Source organism: Mastacembelus armatus, chromosome 17, assembly GCF_900324485.2.
Source record: "Mastacembelus armatus chromosome 17, fMasArm1.2, whole genome shotgun sequence".
Taxonomy (NCBI): Eukaryota; Metazoa; Chordata; class Actinopteri; order Synbranchiformes; family Mastacembelidae; genus Mastacembelus; species Mastacembelus armatus.
In genome coordinates, this window is record NC_046649.1 from 16529980 (window position 1) to 16543685 (window position 13706).

At 42.1% G+C, this 13706-nt stretch overlaps 1 protein-coding gene and 1 long non-coding RNA gene across 7 annotated transcripts in view; one reads left to right on the top strand and one right to left on the bottom strand.

Moving 5' to 3' along the window:
* The window catches only part of mib1 (MIB E3 ubiquitin protein ligase 1), a 47937-nt gene that overhangs the window by 12647 nt on the left and 21584 nt on the right, over positions 1-13706 (top strand). The gene's annotated exons all lie outside the window — the stretch shown is intronic.
* LOC113133836 (uncharacterized) lies at positions 1760-11432 on the bottom strand. Of its 2 annotated transcripts, none has more exons than XR_003296022.1 (2): positions 11295-11432; positions 1760-6216 (listed from the first exon to the last, which is right to left on the bottom strand). It is a non-coding gene; the product is annotated as an uncharacterized LOC113133836 (long non-coding RNA). The 2 variants fall into 2 exon arrangements; XR_003296021.1 differs by lacking the exon at positions 11295-11432 and adding an exon at positions 8622-9018.

The following is a 13706-nucleotide window of genomic DNA, read 5'->3' on the forward strand; positions in this document are numbered from 1 at the left end:
ACTGTTAGACTTTATATTTTCCTTCTTAGTGGCCAAAGCCAAACAACAGCAGAAGCACAAATCTGTTGCTACTAATTCGTTATTTAATCATCCTCTGTTGGAATCAAAGAATTGGGCTCACCACCTATAGATCTAAACTAGGAGACAGACTAGCTTGAGTCACTGACATAAACAAAAATGTTGAAATATTTATTAACTGGCCGAGGATCCTATGGCATCAGAAGTCTTACAAAAGTACGCCACTACAGAATGTGTCTTTACTTCACAAATTGCTGTATTTGCTGTAAAGATTAGTTTTAAGTCATAGATAATTATTGCATAGTCACTTGTTTTCTAAGAAAAATGTGCAAAACTTAGATCAAGCTCACAGATTGATTAAGAATCTCTCAAACATAATATGTAATGCACAACTGCAGCCTAGTGTGGTTCCTTCTCATAAAATAAAAGACAAGACAATTTTATATCTAAAAAGATGTATTCATCTGATGTGGATTTTTCTTCTTCAAATTCAACTTAAATTTAGAAGTAGTTTAAAGCCATAAAATCTAAAATAGGGTTTATTTCACTCCAGCGGTGATCATATTCTATCCAGCTATAAGCTTTTACTTGGGTATCTCAGTTTATTTTGACGGTGATTGAAGTTTGGAGCAGGCCTTTAGGCTTCATCCATCTCCCCAACAGATGGTGTGGTCTCAAATTGACATTACACTACCTTTGAGACCCTGAAAGCATCTGTCGTATGTTGACTTTTTTATTAGCCTAGCTAATAACCCTTGAAGTGCACTTGTTGTTTCTTGTTACTCTGTTACTCTTACTTTATGCTAGTCCGTCACTGTGTCTTGTGAGCAGAGGCTGGCCTGTAGTTGCTGTCCTGTGCAGTAGCAATTCGCCTTGTCCTTGGCCATTGCTATTTCTGGCTTCAGCAGGTTGCTGCTCCACTGTTTTATTCTCGTCTCTCAACCATGATCATATTAAAGATAACTCGGAGAGCTGGCTGTCTCTACTAGGTTGATCATTCAGGGTCTCTTAAGTTGTTGGACATTTATGTGATGTGGTTAATGATATAGACTGGAGCGATTTCTAGAAAAGTTAACAGCTGCTTCCCTTATTGAGGCCTTTGAGTAGGTTTTCCTGTAAATATGGTTATCCCAGGTTAAATGTCATTCCCCTTCACTGGCATTCATTCTTTTGGCATGAGGACAAATGGAATTGAGGTCAGAGAGCTGTGGAACACCTGCCACCTGCCACAAGCCTGGCCAGACCCAGCCCTCCACCTCTGCCACACTGCAGAATAGATTGTCTGAATCCAGCGACTATTTCCTTCCTGTGTACTGGTCTGATGAGTTGATTTGGTAATAGACAGGATAAATAACATAAAAATACAATCAGCTGTCAAGAGATTATTGCCAATAGAAAATAATTGCAGATAGTGGGTCATAGATTTATTTCTCTAAAATGCAGATTAGCATTTTAATGGCATTATAATAGTATTAATAACAATATTAATAACAGTCATTTATCACAATTATTTATCAGAGGTATAAACCAGTAAGAAATGTGTGTGATGCAAAATATAATATTATTAAAGTAAAAGCATGTAGTGAGGATTGTGTTTAATTCTGTAGTTATGTAGTTGTAGGTCTGTTTGTTTCTAAACCACGTGTTAAATCTTTTTCAAATTATACCCAATAAATGACATAAATAAATAAAAATAAAAGTCTTTGTGGTCTGAGAGGGAAAATATTACAAGGGTACGGTGTTATCTTTTATTACACAGCTTTTAAACTTTAATGAATAATAGTAAACGTATTTATGAAAGGTCACAAACCGAAAGAGTTGAACCTAAATTGCTTGCATTGTAAATATAAAAATGTAATGGGTGTGTAATGTGTAAACTACAGTTCAGAATATGGAGTAGTAGAAAGCTGGTCTGCTGTAGGGTTTATTGATTTAGAAGCGAAAAGTGCTGGAGTACAGTATTTTCTGTATGAGGGCACCTGTCGTGTTGTGTGTGTGCGTCGCTTGCTTTGGTCCACACTCTGTCCCCTTGCCTTCAGAGAAACGAAGATATATGTCGCCTTCTCCAGTCTGCCCATTTACTTTTATTTCACGCTTGAGCTCCTGCAATATCGGGGAGACAGTCCACAAGTCCTAAAGCCCTCGAAAAGCTCTCCCAGGGTTCAAGTGAAAGTACCTTGTCTGGTGTGTTTTTAGTGGAGAGGCAGTTGTTTCTATCGAGTGCTTAAAGGAATTCATACTGTAGAATCATATTTCTTAAAAAGTACCCTTGATAACAGTCAAGAAAAAATGCTTGAAATTAGTAAATTAGAGATAGAAAATTAGAATGTAATCGGAAGCCTCTCAGATGAAGCTATTATGGCTAAAAACTGATGTTATTGTTTCTTTTCTTTCTTCTTCTCCTCATATTATCTTTGAGAACTGCGTCTGCTTTTTCTCTTTGTGTTTGGATTAAGTACTGGCACAAAATTTTCTGACATTCATGATTTAAGCATATATAATCTATAATTTCTTAACGCAATAACAATTCAGCTCCTAAAAAACTGGGAAAAACTGCACTACATATTCTTTTATGCTTTCTGTTGCCTTTTGCCTTTGGGCAAAGCCTCTTAGCCCTGCTGCAGTGGAGCTCCTCAGTGGTGAGCTATGTCAGACTGTGGTTGTACTGGGAAAATTCCAGGTATAAATATGAGGATGTAAAAGAGAGCTTGTTCTCATTGAATCTACCAGGAATGTAAAAAAGTTAAAAAAGTGAAGTTACTGATAGTAAATGTTAGCTTTTGTCAGGGTCCCTGGTGTGTGCGTGTGTGTGCGCGTGTGTGTGCACGTGTGCGTGCGTGTGTGTGTGTGTGTGTGTGTGTGTGTGTGTAATGGGCCTGGATGTTTTAAAAGTGTGGGTCGGTCTTACAGCAGTGGAAAGAAGATTGAGGAAGACCCATAGAAAGAACCCTGTGGGTGACAGATGAGCTTGGATTCTCAAATACTGAGACAAATCAACTCTAGCAACACAGGTGCAGCAAGATCTGGGGAGTTATACTATTTTTCACCTCTTTCATTACTCACACACTACAGCATGTAAGGGCATTTCCTCATAAATTAGACCTAGTTGTTAAGTTTTACTATTGCTAGTAAATTGAAAATGCTGATATAACCAGCAATAATGTGATTGCGAAAGGATTCTCTCAGACATCCACATTCTCCGTGTGCATGTTTACCGCAGCCTCAACCTGCAAAGGGAGCCTGGCTCATCTCTGTGGCTTTCCCTCGGGCTGCTAGAAGCCAGTAGCTGCTACAATACTGTAAACAATACGATTAATAGCCCATGACTCATAAATGGGCTCCAAACAATCCCTGCAGCAGCGGTCTGTACCCTTTTACATGTCACCTTCTTGTAATATTTGCCCTCCTCCCACTCTCGTATAGTGCTCAGCTTTCTTTTAATATGGCAACATAGAGGCAAACTCCATATGGTAGTCTCTGGAAGCATTCACATACTTTCCCAAATGTAGACAAGTATTCCCAGTATAATGTCACTACTAATAGGCAGCACCATAATGGTAATGTTGTAACAGGGTTTGCAATTAGATGTTTTGGGACAAATAGACAGAAAAATAGAGGATAGTGTTTTGGGACAAATCTGTGAAATGGGTCACATCGCTATATCCACGTTCTTCATGGCTGCCACTGAGTGAATTAGGGAATTGTCACCCTCTCTTTTCCTCATTTCAGACTAGGCTAATCAACTCAGACTGCCATGATTGAGTAAGCTAGTAGCTCTTACATTACCCAAATAGATTTCATGGTTATTGGTCCAATGGAAAACACTTGAAATTCAATAGAAATTGAAAATACATTACTACTTACAATGGATTTAATAGTCAAATCTGTGTCATACCCACATCCTCAAATCAGTTTGAGCAATTAGACAATTTAGATAACTTACCTCCACTTTAGATCAATTTTGGAACAAATAATTGGAGTGTTTGTTGTTTTTGAAATATTAAGTGCAAAACTGGGCAGGCAGAAGAAACGGCAAAGAGAAAAAGAGAGAGGGTGGCAACAAGTGAGAAAGGAGTTTGGTTTGGATTGTTCTGCAGTAACAACCGGTGAATGTGTGAGATTGTAACTTCTAGTAAGCTCCTGTTCTCCTGACCATTTAGCTCCCACCTACCCCAGCTTTTGCACTATCACTGCAGCTCTCTTCAGGAGTAGGAGTCCAAAAAATGTGCCCCTTTATTGCTTGTTCACAGTATCAGTGTACCCTGCTGAGCTGCATCAACTGTCTCCTTTTTTTTCTTTTGACTATTCCCACCCACAGTGTAAATGACTGTTAGCATCCAGTGACAGTCCATTTAGGAGGTGTCTTAGCAAACAGCCATACATTCTCACAGAGACGTGTGGGTGCCGTGGTTCGGAAATAGCGCGAGCTGCACGTCTACCCTCTGCTATTTTGGAAACAGTCATTGATAGTGTGGTCAGAACTGCAATCCCTTTAGAAGCAGAGAGACAACACTCAGGAAAGGGGACCATACCAAGTTTTAATGCTGTGGTTATTTTATTATTCTGAAATGAGACAAGTTTAGCATTTAAAATGACAGTCAGTGAACACTCCAGATGTTCTTGTTAGAGGAAAGCCATTAGCCAGTTATCATGAACAAGTGGCCTTCTGTTGTTCTGTTAGGGATTGGGTTGAAGGCATCAACGTGAAAGGAGCCCATGTAGTCATCAAAGCATAGCTACAGCTGGTTGAAGGGGACCAAATCCATTCAAGAGGTGATTTGGTTCCATTTTACCAGCTTTAGCAAAGCATTGTGGAGTCACTGTTTCATAGGAAGAACTATTGAAGTAAAGTGAACACTCAGAGGCTCTACTGCAGCAGCATTATATCCAAAAAGAGACAGATCAACACAGAGAAAAAAAAAAAAACATGTTGAGTTTGAACATCTTATTAAAACCTGAGACATTCTTGTTGTACTATGTCCACCCACTGGTTAAAATTGACACTGCTGTTTCTTTCTCTCCCTTGCTTTTCTTTTACCTATTCACCAACACCCACTCGGTGTGACACCCAGGTACATTTAGCACACTACACCCCATTTACCACCACACCAGTAACATGCAGGTACAGTTGATAAACCTTACCTAACTTTCTGTTTTGCTGCCTCCCAGGCAGCCTATTTATCCTCCTTGCTATCTTTTTTAAGTTTTATGCTTGCCCCCTCCCAGAGAGTGAGAAAAATGTTCCCTGAGAAAAGGATAATAATAATCTGTGGCAGTGCACTTGAGTCAAATGTCCTGGAGTCATGAAGCAATTACAGGCTCTGACAGATGGGTCTTGCTGCAAGCACGCTGCTGCTCCGGTCACTGAAAGGGCCAACAGACAAATGCAGATGCATAACCACATACACAGGCTCCCTCACTCATACTCCTACAGTTGCACTATTGGGTGTCAAGACACAACATTCATTTAAACCAGTCATTTAGGTCCTAGAGACCGATTTGTAGCATAGACATTGGTGTTTAAACAGTGACTGAAGGCAGATTATTTTCGTCTTTTTCTGGGCACTGTAACATTTTCTATTAAAAATCCATCTCTGCAATAAAACAACTATGATCATAGCAGCATCTGCCTAAAGAACACTGGAATTGTTTTGTGTATGTGGCTAAAGCTTGAGTGTTGTAGTCAGTCATCAGATCAGTAAACCATTCCAACTCTTAGAACAACATTATCATTGAACCACTATTCCCATATTTTAGCCATGTATAATTTTTTTTTTTTTTTTTTTTTTTCAGTCTCACTGCTGTGGCTTTTTATTGGTGCTCAAAAAGATTCAGTTTTTGACCTTTTTTAGCTCTCATTTCTTTCTAATTAATCATAATAAATGTTCCTTCAACACTATTTTGTAAGGGGAATTTGCAGCATAGTCAGCTGTTAGAATTATTGACTTTTTCTGCCAAGACACGAATGAGTTTCTCAAAGTGGCCTGCGACAGCTGAGGGATATGCAGTATGGCACTGCTTGTAGACAGGATGGAGGTCAACACAGGGCCAGCTTGATATGGCACACTAGAGGCAGGTCTATTTGTAACATACACATGCACATTCATGCTTGCTCACTTACCACTCACTCACTCGCAGTCACTCAGAGTCGGGTGGCCAGGCTGCTCACCTCGTCTAAGGGCCATAACAGGGCAAAAGCTGGGGGATGACAGGCACTGAGCATTTGATAATGTCAGCATCTGCTGTGTTTGTCACTCAGACAGCAGGTCATTGCTATTGAGGGCCTGGGAGAAACATGCAGTGCAAAGCATGCACTCCTCCACGCCTCTGATATCTTGACAGGAAAGTGAGCTAGACAGACAGAATGTCATGCAGATCAGTCTAAATGGTGGAAAAAACCTGAAACCTGAAAACAAAGATTGATTCTACATGTTACGCCTGGGCTGAAGAGATCCTTTCTCTATTTAGTCTTGTTACTTTTAATGTTGAATTAGTCTAAATTAACTTGATTCCATTTAGCAGCTGTTAAAGTATCAATAACCAACCAATTTTCGGCCTTGTATATGTTCTTATAAATTTAATGTAAGTCCTGCCTTCAAGCTGAATATTTCTAAGAAAATTTGAGTAAGGCTTTTGTTTTATTTTTCTTACAGTACAACCTAATGAGAGAAAAAGCAGAATCTCAGAAAACAATTTAAAGACTGCACACTATTCTGTTTTGTTTACAACTGAAATGTTTTTAACTGTTGTCAGAAAACTAATTAGGCCGATTTTCAGTGCTGGTGTCACTAATGTCACCTCAGCTTAGACATTTTTTTTATTCAAGGCAAATGGAGAGTCAGCCTTACACTTGGCATGTTAATCATTTCAGAATGAAGTGACTTGTATTTCATTAGAATAGAGCTGATGTTCTACAGTTGCATATTATTTTTCATTGCTCCACTGCAGGAGAAATTTTGTAGATACATCCCAGCCTATAGCCTCGATACAAAAGTATAATTTTTGTGTAATAAATGTAATTTGACAAGGGAACATTCCATATATGGAGGTGGTGTATTTGTTTCATTTGCAGAAGTTCATAGATCATCCTTTAATGTAGTAATAGTGAAATTATTATTGTAAATGTATGTTCATTATTCTAAAGCTGCTGATTAGCTAATTTGTTGATGAGAACTATCATAGATATGCAGGCAAGTTATTTGTTTTGTATTAACTCTCTTATTTGTTCAATGTTTATTACTTTTGTGCTTTTTCAAGCGTGAGCAAAAATGCAGTGGGAAAAATGCTTTTTATGGAGCAGTGGATCTACATTGAATGTACTTAAAGCAGGCCGGGTCTATGATCCAGGCCAGAGAGGGGGTCAGAATAGGTGAATGTGCTAGATATGAATAGTTCACCATGTAAACTACTCCATACCTCCCCTCTTGCTTTGTTTCTCTGTGTGCCTCTGTTCATATTCTGTTGCCTTTATTTGTTTGAGGCAGTTGACAATTGGAATCAGCTGACAGGCAAGAGTTGACCCTGATCCTGCATTGTCACTTTTTTGATGGTCTAATCGTACTGACATGCAGCCCAGCAAAGCATTTGGCAAGCATAGCAAACGTGAACAATGAGAGCAGGAGTCAGGGGAAGGGACGGGAGCATGGGGGCAATCGGGTTGATGTGGGGTGGGGATGCGGATAAAGGCAGTGACATAAAGGGGGAGCAGTCATGGTTAAACACACAAGATTGTTAACACAGAAGCCATATGATACAGCATGAGGTTAGAGCTAGCTTGTGGCAGCTGCCTCAGTGCTTCTTCATTCTGCCTCCTCAGCAATTATCCCTTCCTCTTTTAGTTGCATGTTTGAAAGAAGGCCTGCAACAGTGGCACAGTTTAGGTCCAATTCACCTTACTTTGTTTTTCCTTTGAGCCAAAGATTATGGTATTAATAATCAGAAACAGCTCCAGCATACCACGCACTGCTTGCTGAAGTTGGTGCCCAGTTGCAGTTGGCTGAATTTCAGGGGCTGTAATGCAGTAAAGTCACCCAATTATGAAGGAGGCTCTTTTCATATGGCAATGTCACAAGGTGACTGTTTATCCATTGTTGGTTTAGGTGGCTAAAATAGTGTGCTGAACTCACACTGCTGTTAGTGCAAGCCGAAAACCTGATTGCTGTCATTTTATGCTAACTTACGTAATTGTCCAATTAATTGTTGTCATATCTTGAATGAAAGGTTTTTATTGGCCAAGTCGGCCAGATTGAAAAAGCAGCAACTTCCCTACAGCGATTGTTGCTGCAGTGAGACTGCCCAGAGACAGTATAGCTAATGTATGAGCCTTACCACTTGCATTCATGCTCTCTTTTCCTCTCTCTCCCTCCCGCTCCTATCTCTTTCTCTGTACTTTGCTTGCTATTTTCTCTCACACCGTCATCTCACAGCCATATTAACCATCTGCAAAGCACAAACATATTCACAGTGCTGTCCAACATCATTTTCCCAGAGCGAGGACTTGCACCTCACCAAGAATACATACTTCTTTACATTCCATAGCTATCATATGTTCATATGGGTACATAAAGAAGTACGTACACCCAGGAGGTATGAAATTTTCTCACCTTTCACCAAGGTCAGGAAGTTATGAGCAGAAAGCGCTTCCTCACTGATCTTTCTCCCAAGTATGGTAGTCTGCACTGTAAGGTGACTTTGAGTGTAAATTCAGTCAACACTGAAGACTTTCCTTTGGTTGCCATGTAAGGCTGAACAGCCAGTCCCCCCGCCCCTGAACATAACAGAAGTTTTGCAGTCCATACCATAGTCGACTGTCCCAGTGACCCCAGCTGTCCTCCAGACAAGTGGGAGAAACCACGAGGGTTAGAGGGAGGAATATAGCTCCCTTACTTACAGCAGTTAGTAGGAGAAGGTCCTTTTCTCTTTCCAGGAAAAATATTGAGGAGGTTGAAGTGTTAGAACAAAAATGCCAACAAAGAAGAGAACAGTTTTCTGTGATTTAAAAAAAAAAAAAAAAAAAAAAAAAAATCCATCCATTGAGGTGGTTCTGTAAGCACCCTTTCTTCTATGATGATCATTCGTTGTGTCCTCGGAGCAGAGGTGCACCTATAAACTGAATGGTCCTGCTGACATACTAAACATTTCACATCTCTCCTCCCACTTCTTTTTTCAGCCCATCTCCCTCACCACCATCTCGTTCTCCTATTTCACCCCCACTTTCTGCATCCTTTCCTAGCTTTCATGTCTACCAATATGTACCCCTCTCTTGCCTCTCCCTCTTTTGTCAGTAATGTCCCCCGATGGCTTGCTGGAGCAGTTGCTGATGTTTGAAAACAAGGGTGATCCAAGTGGAACAGGAAGCTATTGTGAGCAGGATTTGGGCTTTAGGCACAGAGGCAGGCCATAGGTCACATGAAGGCGCTAATGCCCACTCAGCACTTGTGGATTCGGCCTGGATATACCCCCACCCACCCACTACTACCACCTCTTTCTCGTTCCCTCTCTCTGTACCTTATTCTTGTTTCTTCCCACGCATAGATCACCAGTTATGATCTTCTCTCACTTTCTTCCGATCAACCCTGACCTTTCTGTGTTTACAGTGAAATCAGGGGTTCTATTGCAGAGGGGGTGGAACAGATCAATAACCATTTGCATGGTGTCAAGAATTGTTCAGCAGGTCTCTAATGAATCTTTGCCAGGGCCAACACATTCCACAAGTCAACACTGCCTCCAACAATGTTAAGCTAACCAGCAGGCTAAGGTTTGAGACAATGGGTGTAAATTGAAAAATGGATTATGGGAGACCAGCTTAGGTTTGAGTTTGAGCCAGGGTGGCAGAGAACTGAATAAATGGGGAAAATGGTGCAGTGTTTTTGCAGCACAAGGGTTTCTTAGAGTAATAACAGGAGGCTGAGGAGCACAAAGATTGGGTTGGGCAGGTGGATGAGCCCGGTCCTAAAGGTGTGACGTCCTGTTTAGGAAATGTCACAGCCACCCGATAGGGTGAGGAAATAGGAGGTGTGTGTGTATTGGGGGGGGGCATTAAAATTCCTTCCTACACAGCGGAATGGAGGTTGGGGAACCAGCAAATTAGCCCATTAGCTGGGTGGTTGTTGTGCTTGTTCTGGTTTGGGCCATAGCACTGCAGTACTGTGTGCCCTGCATGCCCTGCGTAGCCTATAGCAATCTGCTACAGAGACAGAGAAGAAACTGGGTTACTACCCTAAGTGCTGTGGGTTCAGCCAGTGACACACATCTACTCAACCTACCATTGCTGCCCAATAGTCCCCCCCCCCCCCCAAACCTTTGTGTTAATGCACAGCTGTGCGCCATCAATCCGCTTTTCCCTGTTCAGAACTCCAAACCTGAGCGCTGTTCATTACTCTGATGCTTTGTCATCCTTCTGGTCACCAGATTTTATCCTTCTACCCCAATCAGCCAGCGTTGGACTTAAAAGTGTGACGTGTCCTCAAACTTACCTCCAATCAATTAAGAAGAACAGTGACCTCCCCTGCCTCTCAGTTTAAGCAAAAAGTGCTCTGGTAAAACCACCAAAAAAGAACCAAGAGGGTGTTTTTAAAAAAAGACAAAAATAATACATTAGAAGTCCCAGTAATTATAGTATCCTTAGTCATGGTGACAGAAACATCTTGGAGGGTGGCGGACGAGGGCGAATTATGCATAAGGGAATGTCTCTCCACACCAGTGCAGTTCTGAGTTAACGAGTCCGTTATTAGATAGCGGCAGGGCTGCAACCATGAAGCCTAATGAGCCAAAGAGCTCTGCTGCTGCAGCATGTCCGGCCAGTGCCAGGAACACGGGAGAGGGAGAGAGAGAGCAAGGCTAGAGAGAGAGGGGGGGAGGGAGAAAGAACAAGATGAGAGATAGAGTGGAGAGTGCAGAAAACAGGGCTAAAATCCATGTGGACCATAGCAACTCCCCAGTTTCCCTTTTCCCTCTTCCACCTTCTCCTGCATCCTCTGCTTTGCTGTACTTTTTTTCCTTTTATCAAGCCTTTATTGCTTCCCTTCTTCTAAGACAAGAGTAACAAGAGAGTGGGAAAAAAAGCCCAAAGGTGTTATCTGGTTAAGTTCTGTCCCAGTGCTGCTGCTGCAGAACAGTACATTCCACTCCCCCTTTTGACTACGCGACTCACAGGCAAACCATGCGTTTAATAACTGATCGCATCCGAAGAAGAGAGAGGGAAGAGACAGGACAGGAAACGTCAAGGCCCTTCAGGTGTAAACTCCGTCCGAAAGCGAAGGAAGAGCATATATTACCTGTCAAATCAGTTTCTTGTATGAGCTGCTCCTCCTCTCTTCCCCTCCTCTTCTCCTCTTCCCATACTGAAAAGAGCCATAATGACCTAGAGAGCGCTCCAGCTGCTGCAGCCATCGTGTGTGCCGGGTGCACGCCTGACTCGCTGAATCAGCTTCTGTGATTGGGGAAAGGAGGGGTGGTGGCGGGCGGGTTGAGTGCCAGAGTCAGGGAGGGAAGGAGGGGGAAAAGAGAGAAAGTGGGCATTCACACACACACACACACATACATGCATGCATATACGAACACAACTCATACCTTTTGATGGGAAAGACATCCAGCTGACATGAAGAGCTGGCATTTGGAGAAGAAAAAGGGGCGAAGGCAAAGAGGGAAGAGGGAGAGGAGGAGGAGGAGGAGTAAAAAAAAAATCTGCAGCATTCTCCTCTCCATCATGTGCATTCTGAGGGAGAGAGCTGGGAGGATGCCCTGGTCCGTGGAGGAGGCAGAAAGTGTACCAACCGTCCTCCCACCCTGTCTTTTTCTTATTCCATCAACACACACTCAGTCCCAGAGCTTTATTCTGCTCCTAAAATGAGCTTTTATTATTCAGTGGAACTTTACACAGCAGCTTAGAAGGGGGAGTTTACTGAATGTTTGAGAGCAGAACTGTGATAGAGGTATTTAAAAAGGAGGTGGCTGCACCTCTGCAGTAGAAGACAGCTGTACTTTTAATAGTCCCTTGCGATCTATGCAAATTTGATTACTATTGTCAGGGACTGGAGATGGAGGACATTACAGGATCTTTTTGGTGTTTTTGATGTTTTGATTTTTTTTTTTTTTTGCCCTTGTAAATCTTCAGTGTGCAGGAATGCATTCTTGATGGTGAATTGCAAGGGAAAGCACTAGCAAGGAAATGCAGAGATGCTGCTGCAGTTCAAAGGGCAGAGAGCACAGGAAGGCAGTAAATTAGGGACAAGAGGACAACCAGCCAGCGGCGTCCTACCCCACAGTGCCTAAACTAAATGGTTAGCACTCTGTGCAAAGGCAAGCATTTGAAACATGCCTCGGCCCCTGTTGCCGGGTTGCTCCTGTGTCTTGTCTCACCACCTCCCTGACCATATTTAGTAAAGCAGCGCAAAAAATAGTTCCCGCTCCACTCCACTCTGCTCCTCTTCTTGCTTCACCCCCCACCCCCACCACTCCCTCTGCCATATCCCCTCTTAGCAACTGTTGGCTACAGGCTCCGGGAAGCCTCCCGTACAGCTCCCTGCCTATCGATTCCACCGGCCTGGAAGGAGAGAGGAGCGTTAGGCCAGCAAGCCCCTGCTACCATTTGCTGCGCTATTTTTAGTAGCTCCAAATAAAGTGGTCTCTCATGCTTCCACTTGTATATTCTTGATTCTTTCCCCCCTCCCTGGCTCCTTCATCACCAAATCCACCGCCTCCTCTGGTACCAGCCACCCCCACTCTCTATGTCCTTTTGACCCCCTCCCCCCTTCAGCCTATATCATTCTTCTTTTTAAATAGAGCTGGAACAAGCCGCTCATGGTAGAGCTTCTGTCTGCTCACCTCTATACTTAGAATAACTGCATATTCAAGAAACGTAGGAGAGAGTAAGGCAGAATGTGTAGTGCAGAGAAGCATGGAGAGTGTTAGGCAGCAGGAAATGTTCTATAGTGCTTTCCTGTTTATTTTTTTATTTATACTGCTTTTGGCAATGCAGAAAGACAAGTAGCAACCTCACCTCTGAGGCAAGGAAAAGTTTAGGCTGCTTTCTGTCCTTTTTTAACTCTCATTAATTTTCAAGTGTCTTTTTCAAGCTTTCCCGAGGCACGGCCACTGAAGAATCTGTTTAATTAGTTGGTCTCATCATGGGGCACATCTATACTGTACGGAAGCAATGTCCTCTGTGCCCTCCTCTCTTTTTCACTCTCTCCACTTCTTTCCTCTTGTACCTCAATGACAGCACACACGTCCTCTTACTTACCTCACCTGCATTTTAACTTCAGAATGCCCTAGGATGTATAAGCCAGTGTCTTTGCACATCAAACATGCTCATTTAAGCTAATCATATGGAAACAAGACTCTGGCATTTCACTTGTAATAAATGAGATTGTGACAACTCACAAACACCCCAAATGCAGCATGAACATTTGTCAAAGTGTATTTTCATGTCATGCAGTTTTCTGGTTCTTGATTTGATAAGCCTTTTAACAAGTTATTTTTCCCTCACTATATTTTAGGGCTTTTTAAGATTTTATTAATTTATTGTCACTGCAATTTAAAGCTTTTCAATGACATTATCTTTACGGCTTTTACAAGAAGTGAGTAAAATGGATTCCATGTCTGCTTACTTGACCTTACATTGTCCAATCAAAGTGCGGAATTGTAAATGCATAAATGGCGAATGTAATTGTCCACCTGCTATTGCC